The following is a 17,551-nucleotide window of genomic DNA, read 5'->3' as shown; positions in this document are numbered from 1 at the left end:
ATTAATTAACTCATTGAGGATTTCAACAAAGAGAAAATATAAAAAAGAACAAATCAGAGCTAAAGAATATAACTGAAATGAAAAACACACTAATGGAAATCAATAAAAGATTGGAGGATGTGGAAGAATTGCTCAGCGATCTGGAAGACACAGTAGTGGAAATCATCCAAACTGAAGACCAAAAAGAAAAAGGAATTTAAAAAATGAGGATAGATTAAGGGACCTCTAGGACAACATCAAGCATATTAACATTCTTTATGTTAATACCCATATTATAGGGGTCCCAGAAGGAGAAGACAGAGAGAAAGGGGCAGAAAACATATTTGAAGAAACTATAGCTGAAAACTTCGCCAGCCTGGGGAAGGACAGACATCCAGGTCCAGGAATCACCGAGATCCCCAAATAAATGCACCCAAAGAGCATAAGACACATAGTAATCAAAATGTCAAAAATTAAAGCTAAAGAGAGAATCTTAAAAGCAGCAAGATTAAAGTAATTGGTTGCATACAAGGGAACACCCTTAAGGCTATCAGCTGACTTTTCACCAGAAACTTTGCAGGCCAGAAGAAAGTGGCATGACATATTTAAAGCTGAAGGGCAAAAACCCCACAAAATCCTTACAACCAAAAATACTTCATTCAGCAAGGTTAACACTCAGAATTTTTGTTTCCAGACAAACAAGAGTTAAAGAAGTTTATCAGCATTTAATCAGGCTTACAAGAAATGTTAAAGGGACTTCTTTACATGGAAAAGAAGAGGTCATTACTAGATGTAAGAAAACTATGAAAGAAAAATTTCATCAGTAAAAGCAAGCGTATAGTAAAGGTAGTTGATCAATAACCTATAAAGCTAGTATGAAGATTAAAAGACAAAGGTAGTACAATCAAATATATCTACAATAAGTCATTAAGGGATACACAAAATAAAAGATGAAATTATGACATCAAATACGTGAAACATCCACGAGGGGAGGGAGTAAGAATGTAGTGCTTTTAGAATGTGTTTGAACTTAAGCAACCATCAATTTAAATAAGACTGCTATATACATAGGGTGTTACATTTGAACCTCATGGTAACCACAAACGAAAAACTTATAATATATACACACAAGGAAAAATAAAGAGAAAGGAATCTAAGCACAACACTAAAGAAAATCATCAAATTACAATGGAAGAGAGCAAGAGAAGAAGAAAGGAACAGAAAAGAACTATAAAAATAACTGGAAAACAATGAACAAAATGGCAATAAGTACTTACCTATCAACAATTACTTTAAATATAAATGGATAAATTCTCCATCAGAATATATCGGGCGACTGAAGGGATGAAAAAACAAGACCCATTTATATACTGCCTACAAGAGACTCACTTCAGACCTAAAGACACATACAGACTGAAAGTGAAGGGATGGAAAAAGATATTCCATGCAAATGAAAATAAGAAAAAAGCTGGGGTAGCAAATAATATCAGACAAAATAGACCTTAAAACAAAGACTGTAACAAGAGATAAAAAGGGCATAGCATAATGATAAAGAGGAATGTAGCAAGAGGATATAAAAATTATAAATAGCTATGCACCAAAATACGAGCATCTAAATATATAAAGCAAATATTAACAGACATAAAGGGAGAAATTGACAGTAATACAATAAAAGTAGGGGACTTCAACACACCACTTACATCAATGGTTAGATTATTCAGATAGAGTCAATAAGTAAGTGGTGTCTTTGAATGACACATTAGACCAGACAGACTTAACAGATATATACAGACCATTCCTTCCCAAAACAGCAGAATACATTTTCTCTTCAAGTGCACATGGATCATTCTGCAGGATAGATCACATGATAGGCCAAAAACCAAGTCTCAATAAATTGAAGATTATTAAAATCATATCGGGCATCTTTTCTGAATGAAACTAGAAATCAGGGGCACCTGGGTGGCTCAGTCAGTTAAGTGTCTGCCTTTGGCTCAGGTCATGATCCCTGGGTCCTGGGATCAAGCCTTGCAGCAGGCTCTCTCTCACTCTCTCTGTCTCTCTCTCTCAAATAAATAGATAAAACCTTAAAAAGAAAGAAACTAGGAATCAATTACAAGAAGAAACTGGAAAAAAATACATGGAAACTAAACAACATGCTACTAAACAACCAATGGGTCAATAAAAAATCTAAAAGGAAATAAAAAAATACCTCGAGACAAAAAAAAAAAAAATAGGAAACCCAATATTCCAAAATCTTTGGGACACAACAAAAGCTCTCTAAGAGGAGAATTTATGGTGATATGGGCCTACCTAAATGAAAAGAAAAATCTCAAATAAACAATGTAACCTTACACCTAAAGGAACTAGAAAAAGAAGAACAAAGCTCAAAGTTAATAGAAGGATGGAAATCATAAAAATCAGAATGGAAATAAATGAAATAAGGACTAAAAAACAATAAAGAAGATCAATGAAACTAAAAACTAGTTCTTGGGAAATATAAACAAAATTGATAAACCTTTAGCCAGACTCATCAAGAAAAAGACAGAGGACTCAAATAAATAAAATTAGGAAGGAAAGAAAAGTTACAACCAGCACCACAGAAATACAAAGGATTATAAGAGAACTATGAATAATTACATATCAACAAATTGGACAACATAGAAAAATGGATAACTTCCCAGAAATTTACAATCTTCTGAGACTGAATCATAAAAAATAGAAAATCTGACTAGAATGATTACTACCGAGATTGAATCAGTAAACAAAAACCTCCCAAAAAACAAAAGTCCAGGACCAGATGGCTTCACTGGTGAATTCTACCAAATATTTAAAGAAGAGTTAATACTAGGATGCCTGGGTGGCTCAGTCAGTTAAGTGTCTGCCTTCGGCTCAGGTCATGATCCCAGCACCCTGAGACTGAGTCCCGCATCAGGCTCCTTGCTCAGCGGGGAGCCTGCCTCTCCCTCTGCCTGCTGCTCCCCTGCTTGTGTGCTCCCTCTCTTTCTGGCAAATAAATAAATTAAGATAATCTTTAAAAAATAAAAAAGAGTTACTATCTATCCTTCTCAAACTATTCCAAGTACTCACAGGGGAAAGAACACTTCCAAATTTGTTCAAGGGCAGCAGTAACCTGATACCAAAACCAGATGACACTACAAAAAAAATTACAGTCTAATATCCCTAATGAACACAGATGCAAAAATCCTCAACAAAACATTAGCAAACCTAATTCAACAATACATGAAAATGATCATTCAGCAAGATCAAGTGGGATTTGTTCTGGAGATGCAAGATGGCTCAATATTCACAAATCAATGTGATACACCACATTAACAAAATGAAGAATAAGAATTATACAACCATCTCAACAGGTGCAGAAAAAACATTTGACAAAATTCAATATCCGTTCATGATATAAAAAAAAAAAAACACCTCTCAACAGAATGTGTATAGAGGGAACATACCTCAATATAAAAAAGGCCATATATGATGAACTCACAACTAACATCACACTCAATGGTGAAAAACTGAAAGTCTTTGCTCTAAGATCAGGAACAAGGCAAGAATGCTCACTTGGCACTTCTGCTCAACACAGTACTGAAAGTTCTAGCCACAGTAATTAGGCAAGAAAAAGAAATAAAAGACATCCAAACTGGTAAGAAAGAAGTAGAAGTGTCACTAATTGCAGATGATATGATACTATATATGGGGAAAACCCTAGAGACCTCACCGGAAAACTATTAAAACTAATAAATGAATTCAATAAAGTTGCAGGATAGAAAATTAATACACAAAAATCTGTTGCATTTCTGTATACTAATAAGACTGTCAGAAAGAGAAATTAAGAAAGCAATTACATTTACAAGTACATCAAAAAGAATTAAACACCTAGGAATAAATTTAGCTATTGAGGTGGAAGACCTGTACTCTGAAAACTATAAGATTTTGATGAAAGAAATTGAAGATGACATAAATAAATGAAAAGATATACCATGCTCATGGATTGGAAGAACTAATATTGTCAAAATGTCCATACTGTCCAAAGTGATCTACAGATTCAGTGCAATCCCTATCGAAATACCAATAGCATTTTTCACAGGACTAGAACAAATAATCCTAAAATTTGTATGGAACTACAAAAGTTCCTGAATAGCCAAAGCAATCTTGAGAAAGAAGAACAAAGATGGAGATATCTGACTGTAGTATAGATAGTTAGTATAGTATAGATTACAAGCTATACTACATAGCCATAGTAATCAAAACTGTATGGTACTGGAACGAAAACAGACAATAACATAGATTAATGGAATTGAATAGACAGCCTAGAAATAAACCCATGCTTATATGGTTAATTAATCTATGTCAAAAGAGGCAAGATTATAGAATGGGGAAAAGACCGTCTCTTCAATCAGTGGTGTTGGGAAAAGTGGACAGTTACATGCAGAAGAATGAAATTGGACCACTTTCTTACACCATATACATAAATAACCTCAAAATGAACTGGAGTACTAAATGTAATACCTGAAACCATAAAATTTCTAAAAGAAAAATTAGGTAGCAAACTTCTGGACGTTGGTTTTAACAATATGTTTTTGGATCTGTCTCCGAGGCACAGGCAACAAAATAAAAAAATAATTGGGACTGTATCAAGCTAAAAAGTTTTTGCACAGTGAAGGAATCCATCAACAAATAACAGGGCTACCTACTGAATGGGAGAAGATATTCCCAAATGTCATATCTGATAAGGGGTTAATATCCAAAATATATAAAAATAGCATACAACTCAAAACCGTAAAAATGAGTAATCTGATTAAAAAATGGGCAGAGGGCCTGAATAGGATTTTTTCCAAGTAAGACACAGAGATGGCTAACAGACACATGAAAAGATGCTCAATATCACTAAGCATTAGGAAAATGTAAATCAAAATCACAATGAGATATAACCTCACACCTGTCCAAGGGGCCAGTATCAAAAAGACGAGAAACAAGAAGTGTTGGTAAGGATATGGAGAAATGGGAACCCCTGTGTGCTGTTGGTGGGAATGTAAATTGGTCAGCCACTATGGAAAACAGCACGGAGTTTCCTCAAAAATTTAAAATAGATATACCATATAATCCAACAATTCCACTTCAGTGTATTTACCTGAGGAAAATAAAAACACTAATTAAAAAATATATATGCACCCCTATGTAAACATTTGCATTATTTGCAATAGACAAGATATGGAAAGCAACCTAAGTGTCTATCTATAGATGAATGGATAAAGGATATGTGAGATATATCTACATCTATATCTTTTTTTTAAAAGATTTTATTTATTTATTTGACAGAGAGAGACAGCCAGCGAGAGAGGGAACACAGCAGGGGGAGTGGGAGAGGAAGAAGCAGGCTCCCAGCGGAGGAGCCTGATGTGGGGCTCGATCCCACAACACCGGGATCACGCCCTGAGCCGAAGGCAGATGCTTAACGACTGAGCCACCCAGGGGCCCCAACATCTATATCTATTTCTCTCTCTATATCTATATCTATATCTATATCTATATCTATATCTATATCTATATCTATATCTATATATATATATCTATATATATATCTGCCATAAAAAATAACCAAATCTAGCGATGTGCAACAAAATGGATGGACCTAGAGGGTGTTATGCTAAGTGAAATTAGGCAGAGAAAGACAAATACTGTATGATTTCATTTATACGTGGAATCCAAAAAACAAAACAAGTGAACAAGCAAAACAAACAAAAGACAGTCATAAATATAAAGAACAAACTTGTGGTTGCCAGATGGGAGGGGGTGGGGGATGGGAAAAATAGATAAAGGGGATTAAGAGGTAAAAATTTCCAGTTTTATCAGCCTTTTTTCTGTCTGTAGCATTTTGGGAGTCTGATAGCCTTCCTCCATTTTGTCCTGCCTCTGTCTCTCAGCCCAACCTGGCAATCTTTCTGACGATATTCTCAAAAACCTTGTGGATCTCCCATATGTCACAGCCATTCACGCCATCAATCCAGAGGGTCCTCCACAGATCTTTCCCAGATAATCCCATCTGTATTTCTGGCTATGGCTGAGCTGGTTGAAGAGATTCATTTGTCACACACCTACTCTCTTCAGTACTAGCAAACACAACCACACTTTGGCTTTCTCACCATAGCACACCTTCCTGGGAGTAAATCTCTTAATTTTAGTGTCTTTTGCAATCTTGATAGAGTGGAAATTTTCCAAATTATCAAATCCTGGATCTTTCTTGCTTAACAGTTCTTTCCTCAATTTATCTCTTTCCTCTGACATTTTACTAATGCAGCAAGAACAAATTAAGCCACACCTTTAACACTTTGCTTAGAAATCTGCTCAGCTAAATATCCAAGTTTCTCACTTACAATTTCTGCTTTCCATACGACTGTGGGACATAATTCAGGTAAGTTTTGTCAGTGTGTCACAAGGATTGCCTTTCCTCCAGTTTCCAATAACATGTTCCTCATTTCCTTCTGAGTTCTCACCAGCAACACCTTTAATATTCACATTTCTACCAACATTTTGTTTATGAGAATATGGATATATTTCCTAAAATGATATATATTTTATCTACCATGTACTTCCCTTCCTTCTGAGATCTCACCAGAATAACATTCAATGTTTATATTTCTACCAACAATTTGTTTAATTCAATCTAGGATTTTTCTTCTCTATTTTTTTTTCTTTTAAGTAGGCTCCATGCCCAGCGTGGGACCCAGCTTAGGGCTTGAACTCATGACCCTGAAGTCAAGAACACAAGCTGATATCAGGAGAGGCTCAACTGATTGAGCCACCCAGGCTCCCCAATCTAGGGTTTTTCTATCGAGATTCTCAACATTTTTCTAGCCTCTATCCATTATCCAATTTCAAACTTACTTTTATATTTTTAGGTATTTGTTAAGGCAGCATTCCACTTCCAGATACCAAAATCTGTATTAGTTTCCTGTGGCTGCTGTAACCAATTACCACAAACTTGGTGACACAAAACAACAAAAATTTAGGGGCGCCTGGGTGGCACAGCAGTTAAGCGCCTGCCTTCGGCTCAGGGCGTGATCCCGGCGTTCCGGGATCGGGTCCCACATCAGGCTCCTCCGCTATGAGCCTGCTTCTTCCTCTCCCACTCCCCCTGCTTGTGTTCCCTCTCTCGCTGGCTGTCTCTCTCTCTGTCAAATAAATAAATGAAATCTTTAAAAAAAAAAAAAACAAAAAAAAAAAACCAAAAATTTATTTTCTCCTGGTTCTGTGGGCCACATGTTTGAAATCAGTATTACTGGTCAATATCAAGTTGTCAGAAGGGCTGTGCTCCCTCATAGGCTCTAGGGAGAATCATGACTTACCTCTTCCAACTTCTACTGCTGTCATTATTCCTTGACTTCTGGTGGCATTGCTCCAAATTCAAGGTTAACATCCTCACATCTCTCTGTGTTGCATCTTCATATTGTCTTCTCCTCTGTGTCTCTTCAAGTCTTCTTCTGCTCATTTCTTTTTTTTTTTTAAAGATTTTATTTATTTATTCGACAGAGATAGAGACAGCCAGTGAGAGAGGGAACACAAGCAGGGGGAGTGGGAGAGGAAGAAGCAGGCTCTTAGCGGAAGAGCCTGGTGTGGGGCTCGATCCCAGAACGCCGGGATCACGCCCTGAGCCGAAGGCAGACGCTTAACCGCCGTGCCACGCAGGCGTCCCTCATTTCTTTTTTTTAATGCAGTCTTTATTTTTTCTAAAAATTGAGGTAAAGGGAACTCTTTTGACAAGGAAACCACCTGCATGCTTGAAAATGGGTAGGTCCTAACTTACACAATGTTATATGTCAATTATATCTCAATAAAACTGTGAAAAATTTTTATTTATTTATTTATTTATTTATTTATTTATTTATTTATTTAACAGAGAGAGAGACAGCCAGCGAGAGAAGGAACGCAAGCAGGGGGAGTGGGAGAGGAAGAAGCAGGCTCCCAGCAGAAGATCCCGATGTGGGGCTCGATCCCAGAACCCTGGGATCACGCCCTGAGCCGAAGGCAGACGCTTAATGACTGAGCCACTCAGGCACCCCGTGAAAAAATTTTAATACAAAAAAAAACTGGAAAAAGAAAATGGGAAGATCCAGCTTCATGAAGTAGCTCCAGTATGCTCAGAGGAAGAAATCAAAGTTGGCTAAGGTTAACCAAAAATTTCCTGAGTATTTCCTGGACGACTAGTATTTCCTGAGTGACTAGTATTTCAAAGATGAAAGATCAGTCAAAAGTTTGAGTCTTATAGTCCTTGGAAATATGTAACACCGATGCTCCTGTCCCCTCAGCTGAGCATGCTGGCTGGCATTTCTGGTATTAGTGAGAAAATTGCCCCTGTTTCCCAGGCCCTTCTGCTTTCCCCATGACCAGTCTGGGATCTGCCCAGTCCTCCTCCCCGAAGAGAGCAGCTAATTCTTGTAAGTCTTGGAGAAGAATGCTCCGCAGGTATGAATGTCTTGTACTGTGGGCCAGCTTCACAAGGAAGTTGGGTATGCAGAGGTTTCTAGAAGGGTCTGGAGAATCAGAGCAGGGCAGAATTTTCAACAGTAGCCAGCCAGAAGGACAGTCGTTCAGGGTGGGCCTTCTCCTTTGTCCCCTTTCATTATGGCTGGACTGTAGAAGGAATGGAAGGGTAGAGCTCTTCCATCAGCTCTACTCCCACTGTATTTTTAGAAGCTCCCAGCGACATTCCACAGGCACTCAATGGTTTTGCTATTTTAGACCCTTGAGGACAGCCAGGTCCTCTTGCAGCCCCCACACAGGGGCTCCAGGCTCTCAGCTAAAGCACAATGCAACCTGGTCCATGCCCCCTACCATGATGACTTGACGAAGGGGGAGAAGAACCCCCAGAGCAGACACAGCAGGAAGGAGTGCCAGGCCAGTTGGGAGCAGATGATGCCTGGGTGCACTGGATAGGTGGTGACCCCTGTGCCTTGGAGTCTCTTGGCCAGTTCCCAATTAAAAATACATTGGTCACCTTGCTGTGGCAATGAGCAAAACCCCGGCTGTACTGTTTCTCACCCTGGAGGTTGTGGAAGTGACTCTTGCTAGCATGGTGGGTTACTGATGACAGGTTCATCACCTGTGAGGGCAGTTTTTCAGTGGCACCAGGAGCAAGTGGGTGCAAAGGAAGTGGCTGAGGTGGTTGACTCCCAAGTGGGTTTCGAAGTCACCAGCTGTCTTGGAGTATGGATACATCATCACTTCTGCATTGTTGATCAGAATAGGGAGCTGCTTTTTCTCTGCCAGAAAGCCCTTTGCAAAGGCTCAGTTGCATTTGGTATTGGATGGGTCCAGTGTCTGAATTAGCATCTGAGAATTGTTTGTATTGGCCTGGATTTCACTGGCCAGTGGATTATCCCTTCAGTATATCTCAAAAGGCAATGCATACTTGGGCTCCTTTGCTACCAAGCTCTCTGGCCGTCTCCTTGCCGATGCCAATGTTGGCTCTGGTGATTACCACTATCTTCCTGGGAAACTGCATGTTTGTTCTCCAAACTCCAGCAGCAAAGAACTTCCTAATGGATAGAGCTATTACATAAGGAACAGAAGGAAGGAGGTGAGCAGTCCCAAGATAACCAGCATCTTTTAAATGTTTTTAGTTGTCGCTGCTTTAGCAAAAGCAGCTTTTCTTCCAACTCTGGCTCCGTCTCCCGATCTGGCTCCAACCCTTGGCTGTTTCTCTCTCCCCCTCCTTTAGCTTCTTTAGCTCCTGGGCTCTCACTAACAGCTTGGCCTGGTCTTTCTCACAAGGATACATGTGGTTGCATTTAGGGCCCACCCAGATAATGCAGGATAATCTCCTTATCTCAACAGCCTTAACTTAATCATATTTGCAAAGAACGATTTTCCAAATAAGGTTAACATTTACAAGTTCCAGGGATTATGACTTAATATCTTTGGGGGCCATTACTCAGCCTACTATAAGGAGTAAGTCAGACACTTTGTTCTGAAGTTCTAGGATCACTGGGTTTTGAAAGGGGTGACTGGAGCTTTCTGAGGCCACATGGGCAGAAGTCAGTGCAGCCTAGTGGGAGGGATGTGGGCTCTGTAGTCAGAGAGACCTGAATTCACTTCCCAGCCCCAACATCTGATGACCTTGGGCAAGTCACTTCACCTTTCTGACTCTCCATTTCTCCCTCTGTGAAAGGAGGTAATAATGGCTTCTCTCTCACAGGGCTGGTACAAGCTGCACTTAGCATAGGCTAGGCACATCGTGAGTGATCAGCAAACATGAGCTGTTCATGTTAAAGCAGGAGCATGGTGACAATAATAACAGGCACTTATTCTGTGTTTACTTTCTTCTGAGTTCACAAGGCATCTTCACACACACTCCCAGGAAGATGCGACATAGATGGCCTTATTGCCCCTGGTCACAGATGTAGATTCAAGAGGCTAGGATTTGCCCAGAGTCAGTCAACAAATAGCAGAGGAAGAGATGAAGACCATGTATGGCTGATCTTTCAACACAGTGCGAGTCTCCACCACAGGAGGGGATTGTAAATCCCAGCACATGAAGAGAGCATGTGTAAATGATAAACACGTCTGCAAGCAGGAAAGTCTGTGGCTAGTTGTACGGAGGGACTTGCCAACTTTTAGAGCTGCAGACTCTGGTGTGGAAAACCAAGATGGTGGACTCAGTACTTTTCCACAAAGACAACAAGAGGCTCTGCACCGGTGGCGGTGACAGACCCCTGTATGGGAGCAAGGCCTGCACCAGGATCCAGGATGTTGTGGACCTTTTGACTCCAGGATGAATGGATGAAAAGGCCAGCATCATGTGGCCCTGGGAGTGTCCCACGATTTCCCAAGAATATTGTTCATTGAGCCCAAGACTTTTTCACTCTATAGTATATTTCTGCTTCTTTTTTAAAAAATTCAACTTTATATTGAAGTATAGCATAAAGATGGAATCTTGCACAAGTTGTAACTTTATCATTTGACAGAGGTAGGGGAACTCAGGATTTGAGAGTTGGTGTTATTTTCCTCAAGGTAAATCATTGCTGTTGAGTATGAGATCAGAAAAGTTTATCTGCCAGTCTCATGGTTCGTCAACTTAGACTTTCTTGCATGTATTTCTGGTATGATTGGCCATGCAGACTATTGTTATCTATGACATTAAAAAACAGCTTTATTGAGATATAATTGACATATAATGAATTGTACATATTAGAAGTATACCATTTGATAAGTTTATGTATTACATATATCTATTCACCATAATCAAGATAGTAAACATATTCATCACTGTCTCATTCCCATTGATGCTGTCATTAAAGATTAGTTTGCACTTTGTGAAGTTTTGCATAAATAGAAATGTGTACTATGTACCCTTATTTGAATAGCTTCCTTCACTCAGTGCTGTTTTGAGATTCATCCATGTCGTGTTGTATGGATACACTCTAATTTGTGTATTCATTCATCTGTTGATGGACATTTGGGTTACTTTCAGTTTTTGACTATTACAAATGCACTTGCCAAGCAAATATTGTACAAGTCTTTGTATGGACATATATTTTCTTTTCTCCTGGATAAAAACCTAAGAGTGCAAAAGCTGGATCAGATGGTAGGTGCATGGTTAGATTTTAAAGAAACTATCAAACTGTTTCCCAACCTGGTTGTACCATTTTACATTTCCAACAGCCGTGCATGAGAGTTCCAGCTCCTCCACGTATATGCCAATACCTGCTATGGTCATTTTAATTTCTTCTTCTTCTTCTTCTTCTTCTTCTTCTTCTTCTTCTTCTTCTTCTTCTTCTCCTTCTCCTTCTCCTTCTCCTTCTCCTTCTCCTTCTCCTTCTCCTTCTCCTTCTTCTTCTTCTTCTTCTTCTTTTTTTTAAGTAGTCTCCACGCCCAGCGCAGAGCCCATCGCAGAACTCGAACTCCTCCGCGAGATCGAGCCCCAGCCCCTCAAATGATTGAGCCACCCAGGCGCCCCCCTATGGTCATTTTAATTTTAGCCATTCTATTGAATGGCTGGTATGGTACTGGTGTACTGGTATGTCTTTATGTTTTAAATTATATTCCCCTAATGACGATGATGTTGAGCACATTTTCATGTATTTACTTATCATCTGTATATCTTCTGCTCAAATCTCTAGCTCATTTTTTATTGGGCTGTTTTCTTATTGCTGAGTTTTGTGAGCCTTTTTACATTCAGATACATGTTTTTTCAAAGACTTTTCCCGGTCTGTGGCTTGTTTTTCCATTATCTTAACTGTGTCCTTTAAAGAATGGATTTTTTAGTTTTGATGAAATCTAATTTATCAATTCATTCTTTTATAAATTGTGCTTTTGTTGTCAAATCTAAGAAATCTTTGCCTAACTTAATGTCACAATATTTCCCCTGTGATTTCTTCCAGAAGTTTTATATTTTTAGGTTTAAATGTAGGTCTGTGATCCATTTTGAGTTAATTTTTGAATAAAGTGCAAGGTATGGATCCAAGTATGTTCTTTTGCATTTGTATATCCAATTGTTCCAGCACCATTTGTTGAAAAGGCCATCCTTCCTTACTGCATCTTAAAAAAATTAGTTATCACCCACATATACATGTGAGTTTATGTCTAGAGTATCTGTTTTGCTCCATTTATCTGCTATTTGATCTTTACACCAATACCACACAGTGTCAATTACTGCAGGTTTATAATAATTCTTGAGTCAGTGTTAAGCCCTTCAACTTTGTTTTTCTTTTTTATGAGTTGTTTTGGCTATTTTTAAATTAATTAATTAATTTATTTTTAAAGATTTTGTTTATTTATTCGACAGAGATAGAGACAGCCAGCGAGAGAAGGAACACAAGCAGGGGGAGTGGGAGAGGAAGAAACAGGCTCACAGCAGAAGAGCCTGATGTGGGGCTCGATCCCAGAACAACGAGATCACGCCCTGAGCCAAAGGCAGACGCTTAACCGCTGTGCCACCCAGGCGCCCCCTGTTTTGGCTATTTTAGACACTTTGTGTTTCTATATGAATTTTAATTAACTAATTAATTAATTTTAATTTTAATTCAATTAGCCAACACACAGTACATCATTAGTTTCAGATATAGTGTTAAGCAATTCATCAGTCGCGTATAACACCCAATGCTCATCACATCACGTGCCCTCCTTAATGCCCGTCACCCAGTTACCCCATCCCCCCACCCACGTCTCCTTCAGCAACCCTGTTTGTTTCCCATAGTTAAGAGTCTCTCATGGTTTGTCTCCCTCTCTGATTTCTTCCCATTCAGTTTTCCTTTCCTTCCCTTATGGTCCTCTGCACTGTTTCTTATATTCCACATATGAGTGAAACCATATGATAATTGTCTTTCTCTGATTGACTTATTTCACTTAGCATAGTACCCTCCAGTTCCATCCATGTCGATGTAAATGGTAAGTATTCATCCCTTCTGATGGCTAGGTAATATTCTTATATATATAATGTATATATATTCTTATTATATATATATAATGTATATATATTCTTATCATATATATATATATGGACCACATCTTTATCCATTCATCTGTCGAAGGACATCTTGGCTCCCTCCACAGTTTGGCTATTGTGGACATTGCTGCTACGAACATTGGGGTGCAGGTGCCCCTTCATTTCACTGCATCTGTATCTTTGGGGTAAGTGCCTAATAGTGCAATTGCTGGGTTGTAGTGTAGCTCTATTTTTTAAAAGATTTTATTTATTTATTTGAGAGAGAGCAAAAGAGAGAGAGATCACAAAGGGAGAAGGAGAAGCAGACTCACTGCTGAGTGGAGAGCCTGATGCGGGGCTCAATTCCAGGACCCTGAGATCATGACCTGAGCTGAAGGCAGAAGCTTAACCGACTGAGCCACCCAGGTGCCCAGGTAGCTCTATTTTTAACTTCTTGAGGAACCTCCATACTGTTTTCCAGAGTGGCTGCACCAGCTTGCATTCCCACGAACAGTGTAAGACGGTTCCCCTTTCTCCACATCCTTGCCAACATCTGTTGTTTCCTGTCTTGTTAATTTAGCCATTCTGACAGGTGTGAGGTGGTATCTCATTGTGGTTTTGATTTGTATTTCCTCGATGACAAGTGTTGTTGAGCATTTTTTCATGTGTCTGTTGTTTTACATGAATTGTAGAATCAGCTTGTCAGTTTCTACCAAAAATCTTGCTGAGGTTCTTATTTAGATAACATCAGATTTATAGATAAATCTGGGGAGAATTGAAATTTTAACAATACTTACTCTTCCAATCCATGAACAAGGCATATCTCTCCATTTATTTAGATCTCAGTTTCTCTCAGCAATATTTTGTAACTTCTAGTGTATAAGTCTTTCACATGCTTTGTTAAATGTACCCCTAAGTGTTTCATGTTTTTTTATAATGTTGTAAGTGATATTGGTTTTTAAATTCAATTTCTGATTGTTCATTGCTGGTGTATGGGCATACGGTTGATTTTTGTATATGGATATTGTATCCTGCACACTTGCTAAACTCACTTATTAGATCCAATAGCTTTTTAAAAAGATTTTATTTTATCTTTAAAAAGATTTATTTATTTATTTGAGAGAGAGAGAGAGGGTGCTAGCGGAAGGGGGGAGGGGTAGAAAGAGAGGGAGAGAATCTCCAGCAGACTCCCTGCTGAGTGCAAAGCCCAATGCGGGGTTCCGGGCTCGATCTCACAACCTTGAGATCATGACCTGAGCTGAAATCAAGAGTCAGACTCTTAACTGACTGAGCCACCCAGGCACCCCTTAAGATTTTATTTTTTAAGTAATCTCTCCACCCACTGTGGGGCTTGCACCTATAACTCCAAGATCAAGAGTCACATGCACTAAAGACCAAGCCAGCCAGGTGCCCCAAATCTAGTAGCTTTTTAATAAATTCTTTTTTTTTTTAAAGATTTTGTTTATTTATTTGACAGGATAGAGACAGCCAGCGAGAGCGGGAACACAAGCAGGGGGAGCGGGAGAGGAAGAAGCAGGCTCATAGCAGAGGAGCCTGATGTGGGGCTCGATCCCATAACACCAGGATCATGCCCTGAGCCGAAGGCAGACGCTTAACCGCTGTGCCACCCAGGCGCCCCGCTTTTTAATAAATTCTATTGGATTTTCTACAAAGATGGTCATGTCATCTCTGACATTGTCTTTTTTTTTTTTAACAATGATCTTGCTTTTAACCACAGATTTGTCACAAACATGTTCTTCATTAAATACTTCACCCTAAAATATGTATAGAAAAGTGAAAACAGAAGCCATCCCACAAAACCTTTTACTGAGTTTTCGCTATCATACACTCTGTCAATAAACCATTAGAACAGTGGTTCTCAAGCAGGGGTGATTTTGCTCCCCAAAGGACATTTGGCAATGTCTGCAAAATTTCGTTTGTCACAACTGGGATGAGGGGGCTACTAGTGGGTAGAGGCCAGGGATGAGGGTACACATGCTCCAGTGCACAAGATAGCCTTCCATGACAAAGAATTATGCAGCCCCAAATGTCAATGGTGTTGAGGTTGAGAAATTCTAGCACTAGAAATCAGTACATACGCAGATGTGATCCTCACAATGAATGTCCTTATGCAGACAGACAACACAACGTAGACAGATGTCGCAGGGCTCATTTAAGTTTCATATAAATTTTATCCTTTCCTCAAATCCTGTAAAAACTGCACCTTTTCTTTTACTTGGTAAGATGTCCCATGGTTCTTCTGATATGCAGTTTCCCTCATTGAAAAGGGTCAATAAACTTGACATTGTAGGATTGCAGGTTTGTTTGTGGTGCCTTTAGGTTGATCAAGCTAGAACAAATTCATGTTGTGGAATCAGATTCTCCATTATGAGGTGTGTTTCTGGGAAATTGGACGGGTCCAGAAACTCTGGAGGAATGGGATTAGATGTGATGAGCTTCCAAGCTAAGCCTCTGAAGGATGGGCAGGGTAAGCTGAGTGAGTGCCTCAGATTCACAAGCATCCATGGCAGAAACACTCTCTACATGCAGTGACCTTGCCCCTCCTTTCCCTGCAGCAACATCTCTATCAGCTTCTGGGGGCTCAGTGTCCATGTGATGGCTCAGCCCTGTGGTCTCAATCACCCAGCAGAACTGATTATGTGTGTGGGGCTGGGACTGTGTAACCTGGGTTCCTACGGCAGCAGCCAAAGCCAGCTGGCTCACTAAGCACAGTACCATGGAAGGGTGGTCCAGGCTCAGCACCTCATTCCAGATGGTTGTCGAAATCCACAGTCCTTCTGGCTGCTAAAATCCCGATGCCACACCTCATCAAATCCTGAGTAATTTGTTAAGTGTTTTTCCTTCTTTGGCCCAGAGGTTCCCATGGCTCCACTGGCCCCTGACCCATAATTCCTTTCAAACTACAGAGCTGCAAAGCAAAGAACTTAGGCCGTCTGCCAAGAAACCTGGGAGACGGGGTCCTTCCTTGAGGCCTTTGGATCCACTTGTGCAGCTGGTATATCCTGGTACCTGGTTACCTGGAGGCAGAGGGTTGGACAGAACAACCTGCTGGGCCATTCGCTGCACAGAGAGGAGACACTTTCTGCAGCTCCATTCCAAAGGTGTCAGATATAGGTTTTTCGCTCCTGTCCTGAGGATACCTTGGCAGCTCCTGGACACAGAGGCAGTTTCTCTGCCTCCTTTAGTCCCTCCCAAGCCGCTTCCAAGGCCTCTTCCGTGGGAGGAAGGCATCAGTTATCAGCTCCTGACCTTATCCTTGGGATTGTTTTTCACAGGTTTCACTAAGCAGGTGAATTTATCCTGGAGGCGGGGACAGTAGGGACTCAGTGGGACAGACGACAGGGCAAGGGCTCCTCCAGAGGGAGGCTGGGGTGGCCAGATCCCTGATGTAGATTCTCATTGATCCCCTTCAGTTCTGCCTGTGAGTTGGGTGGGTGTTTCTTGGGTAGGAGACCCTCCATACCTGATTCACCAAGTTAATTGCCCACTTTGTCTCTGGTTTTATCTGCTTATCTCTTTCTCTTCATCTCCTCTTCATTCTCTTTCTCTTATAGTCTCTCAGAGGCCTCTCTCCTTCTCCCACATTCTCCCTCTTTTGTTCTTCTCTCCTCTTTACCTCTTTTTTTTTTTAAAGATTTTATTTATTTATTTGACAGAGATAGAGACAGCCAGCGAGAGAGGGAACACAAGCAGGGGTAGTGGGAGAGGAAGAAGCAGGCTCCTAGCGGAGGAGCCTGATGTGGGGCTCGATCCCATAACGCCAGGATCACGCCCTGAGCCGAAGGCAGATGCTTAACCGCTGTGCCACCCAGGCGCCCCTCCTCTTTACCTCTTGACTAAAGGTGTTGCCTGCAGCATCTCTAGCTGATGTCCAAACCCTAATAAAACCACAAAAAGTGCCAGTGACGTTGTCCTTTTTTTTTTAAGATTTTATTTATTTATTTGACAGAGAGAGAGACAGCCAGCGAGAGAGGGAACACAAGCAGGGGGAGTGGGAGAGGAAGAAGCAGGCTCATAGCGGAGGAGCCCGATGTGGGGCTCGATCCCATAACGCAGGGACCATGCCCTGAGCCGAAGGCAGACGCTTAACGACTGAGCCACCCAGGCGCCCCTGGA

The 17,551-nt window shown here is 40.3% G+C and overlaps 1 pseudogene; it reads right to left on the bottom strand.

The window, feature by feature from the left end:
• Positions 1–8,661: 8,661 nt before the first annotated feature.
• On the bottom strand, positions 8,662–9,594 carry LOC113265786 (retinol dehydrogenase 12-like; annotated as a pseudogene).
• Between the last annotated feature and the right edge of the window lie 7,957 nt (positions 9,595–17,551).

The sequence above is a fragment of the Ursus arctos genome, chromosome X (genome assembly GCF_023065955.2).
Source record: "Ursus arctos isolate Adak ecotype North America chromosome X, UrsArc2.0, whole genome shotgun sequence".
Taxonomy (NCBI): domain Eukaryota; kingdom Metazoa; phylum Chordata; class Mammalia; order Carnivora; family Ursidae; genus Ursus; species Ursus arctos.
Note: the sequence above shows the minus strand (reverse complement) of the source record. Positions and strands in the feature narration are given on the sequence as shown.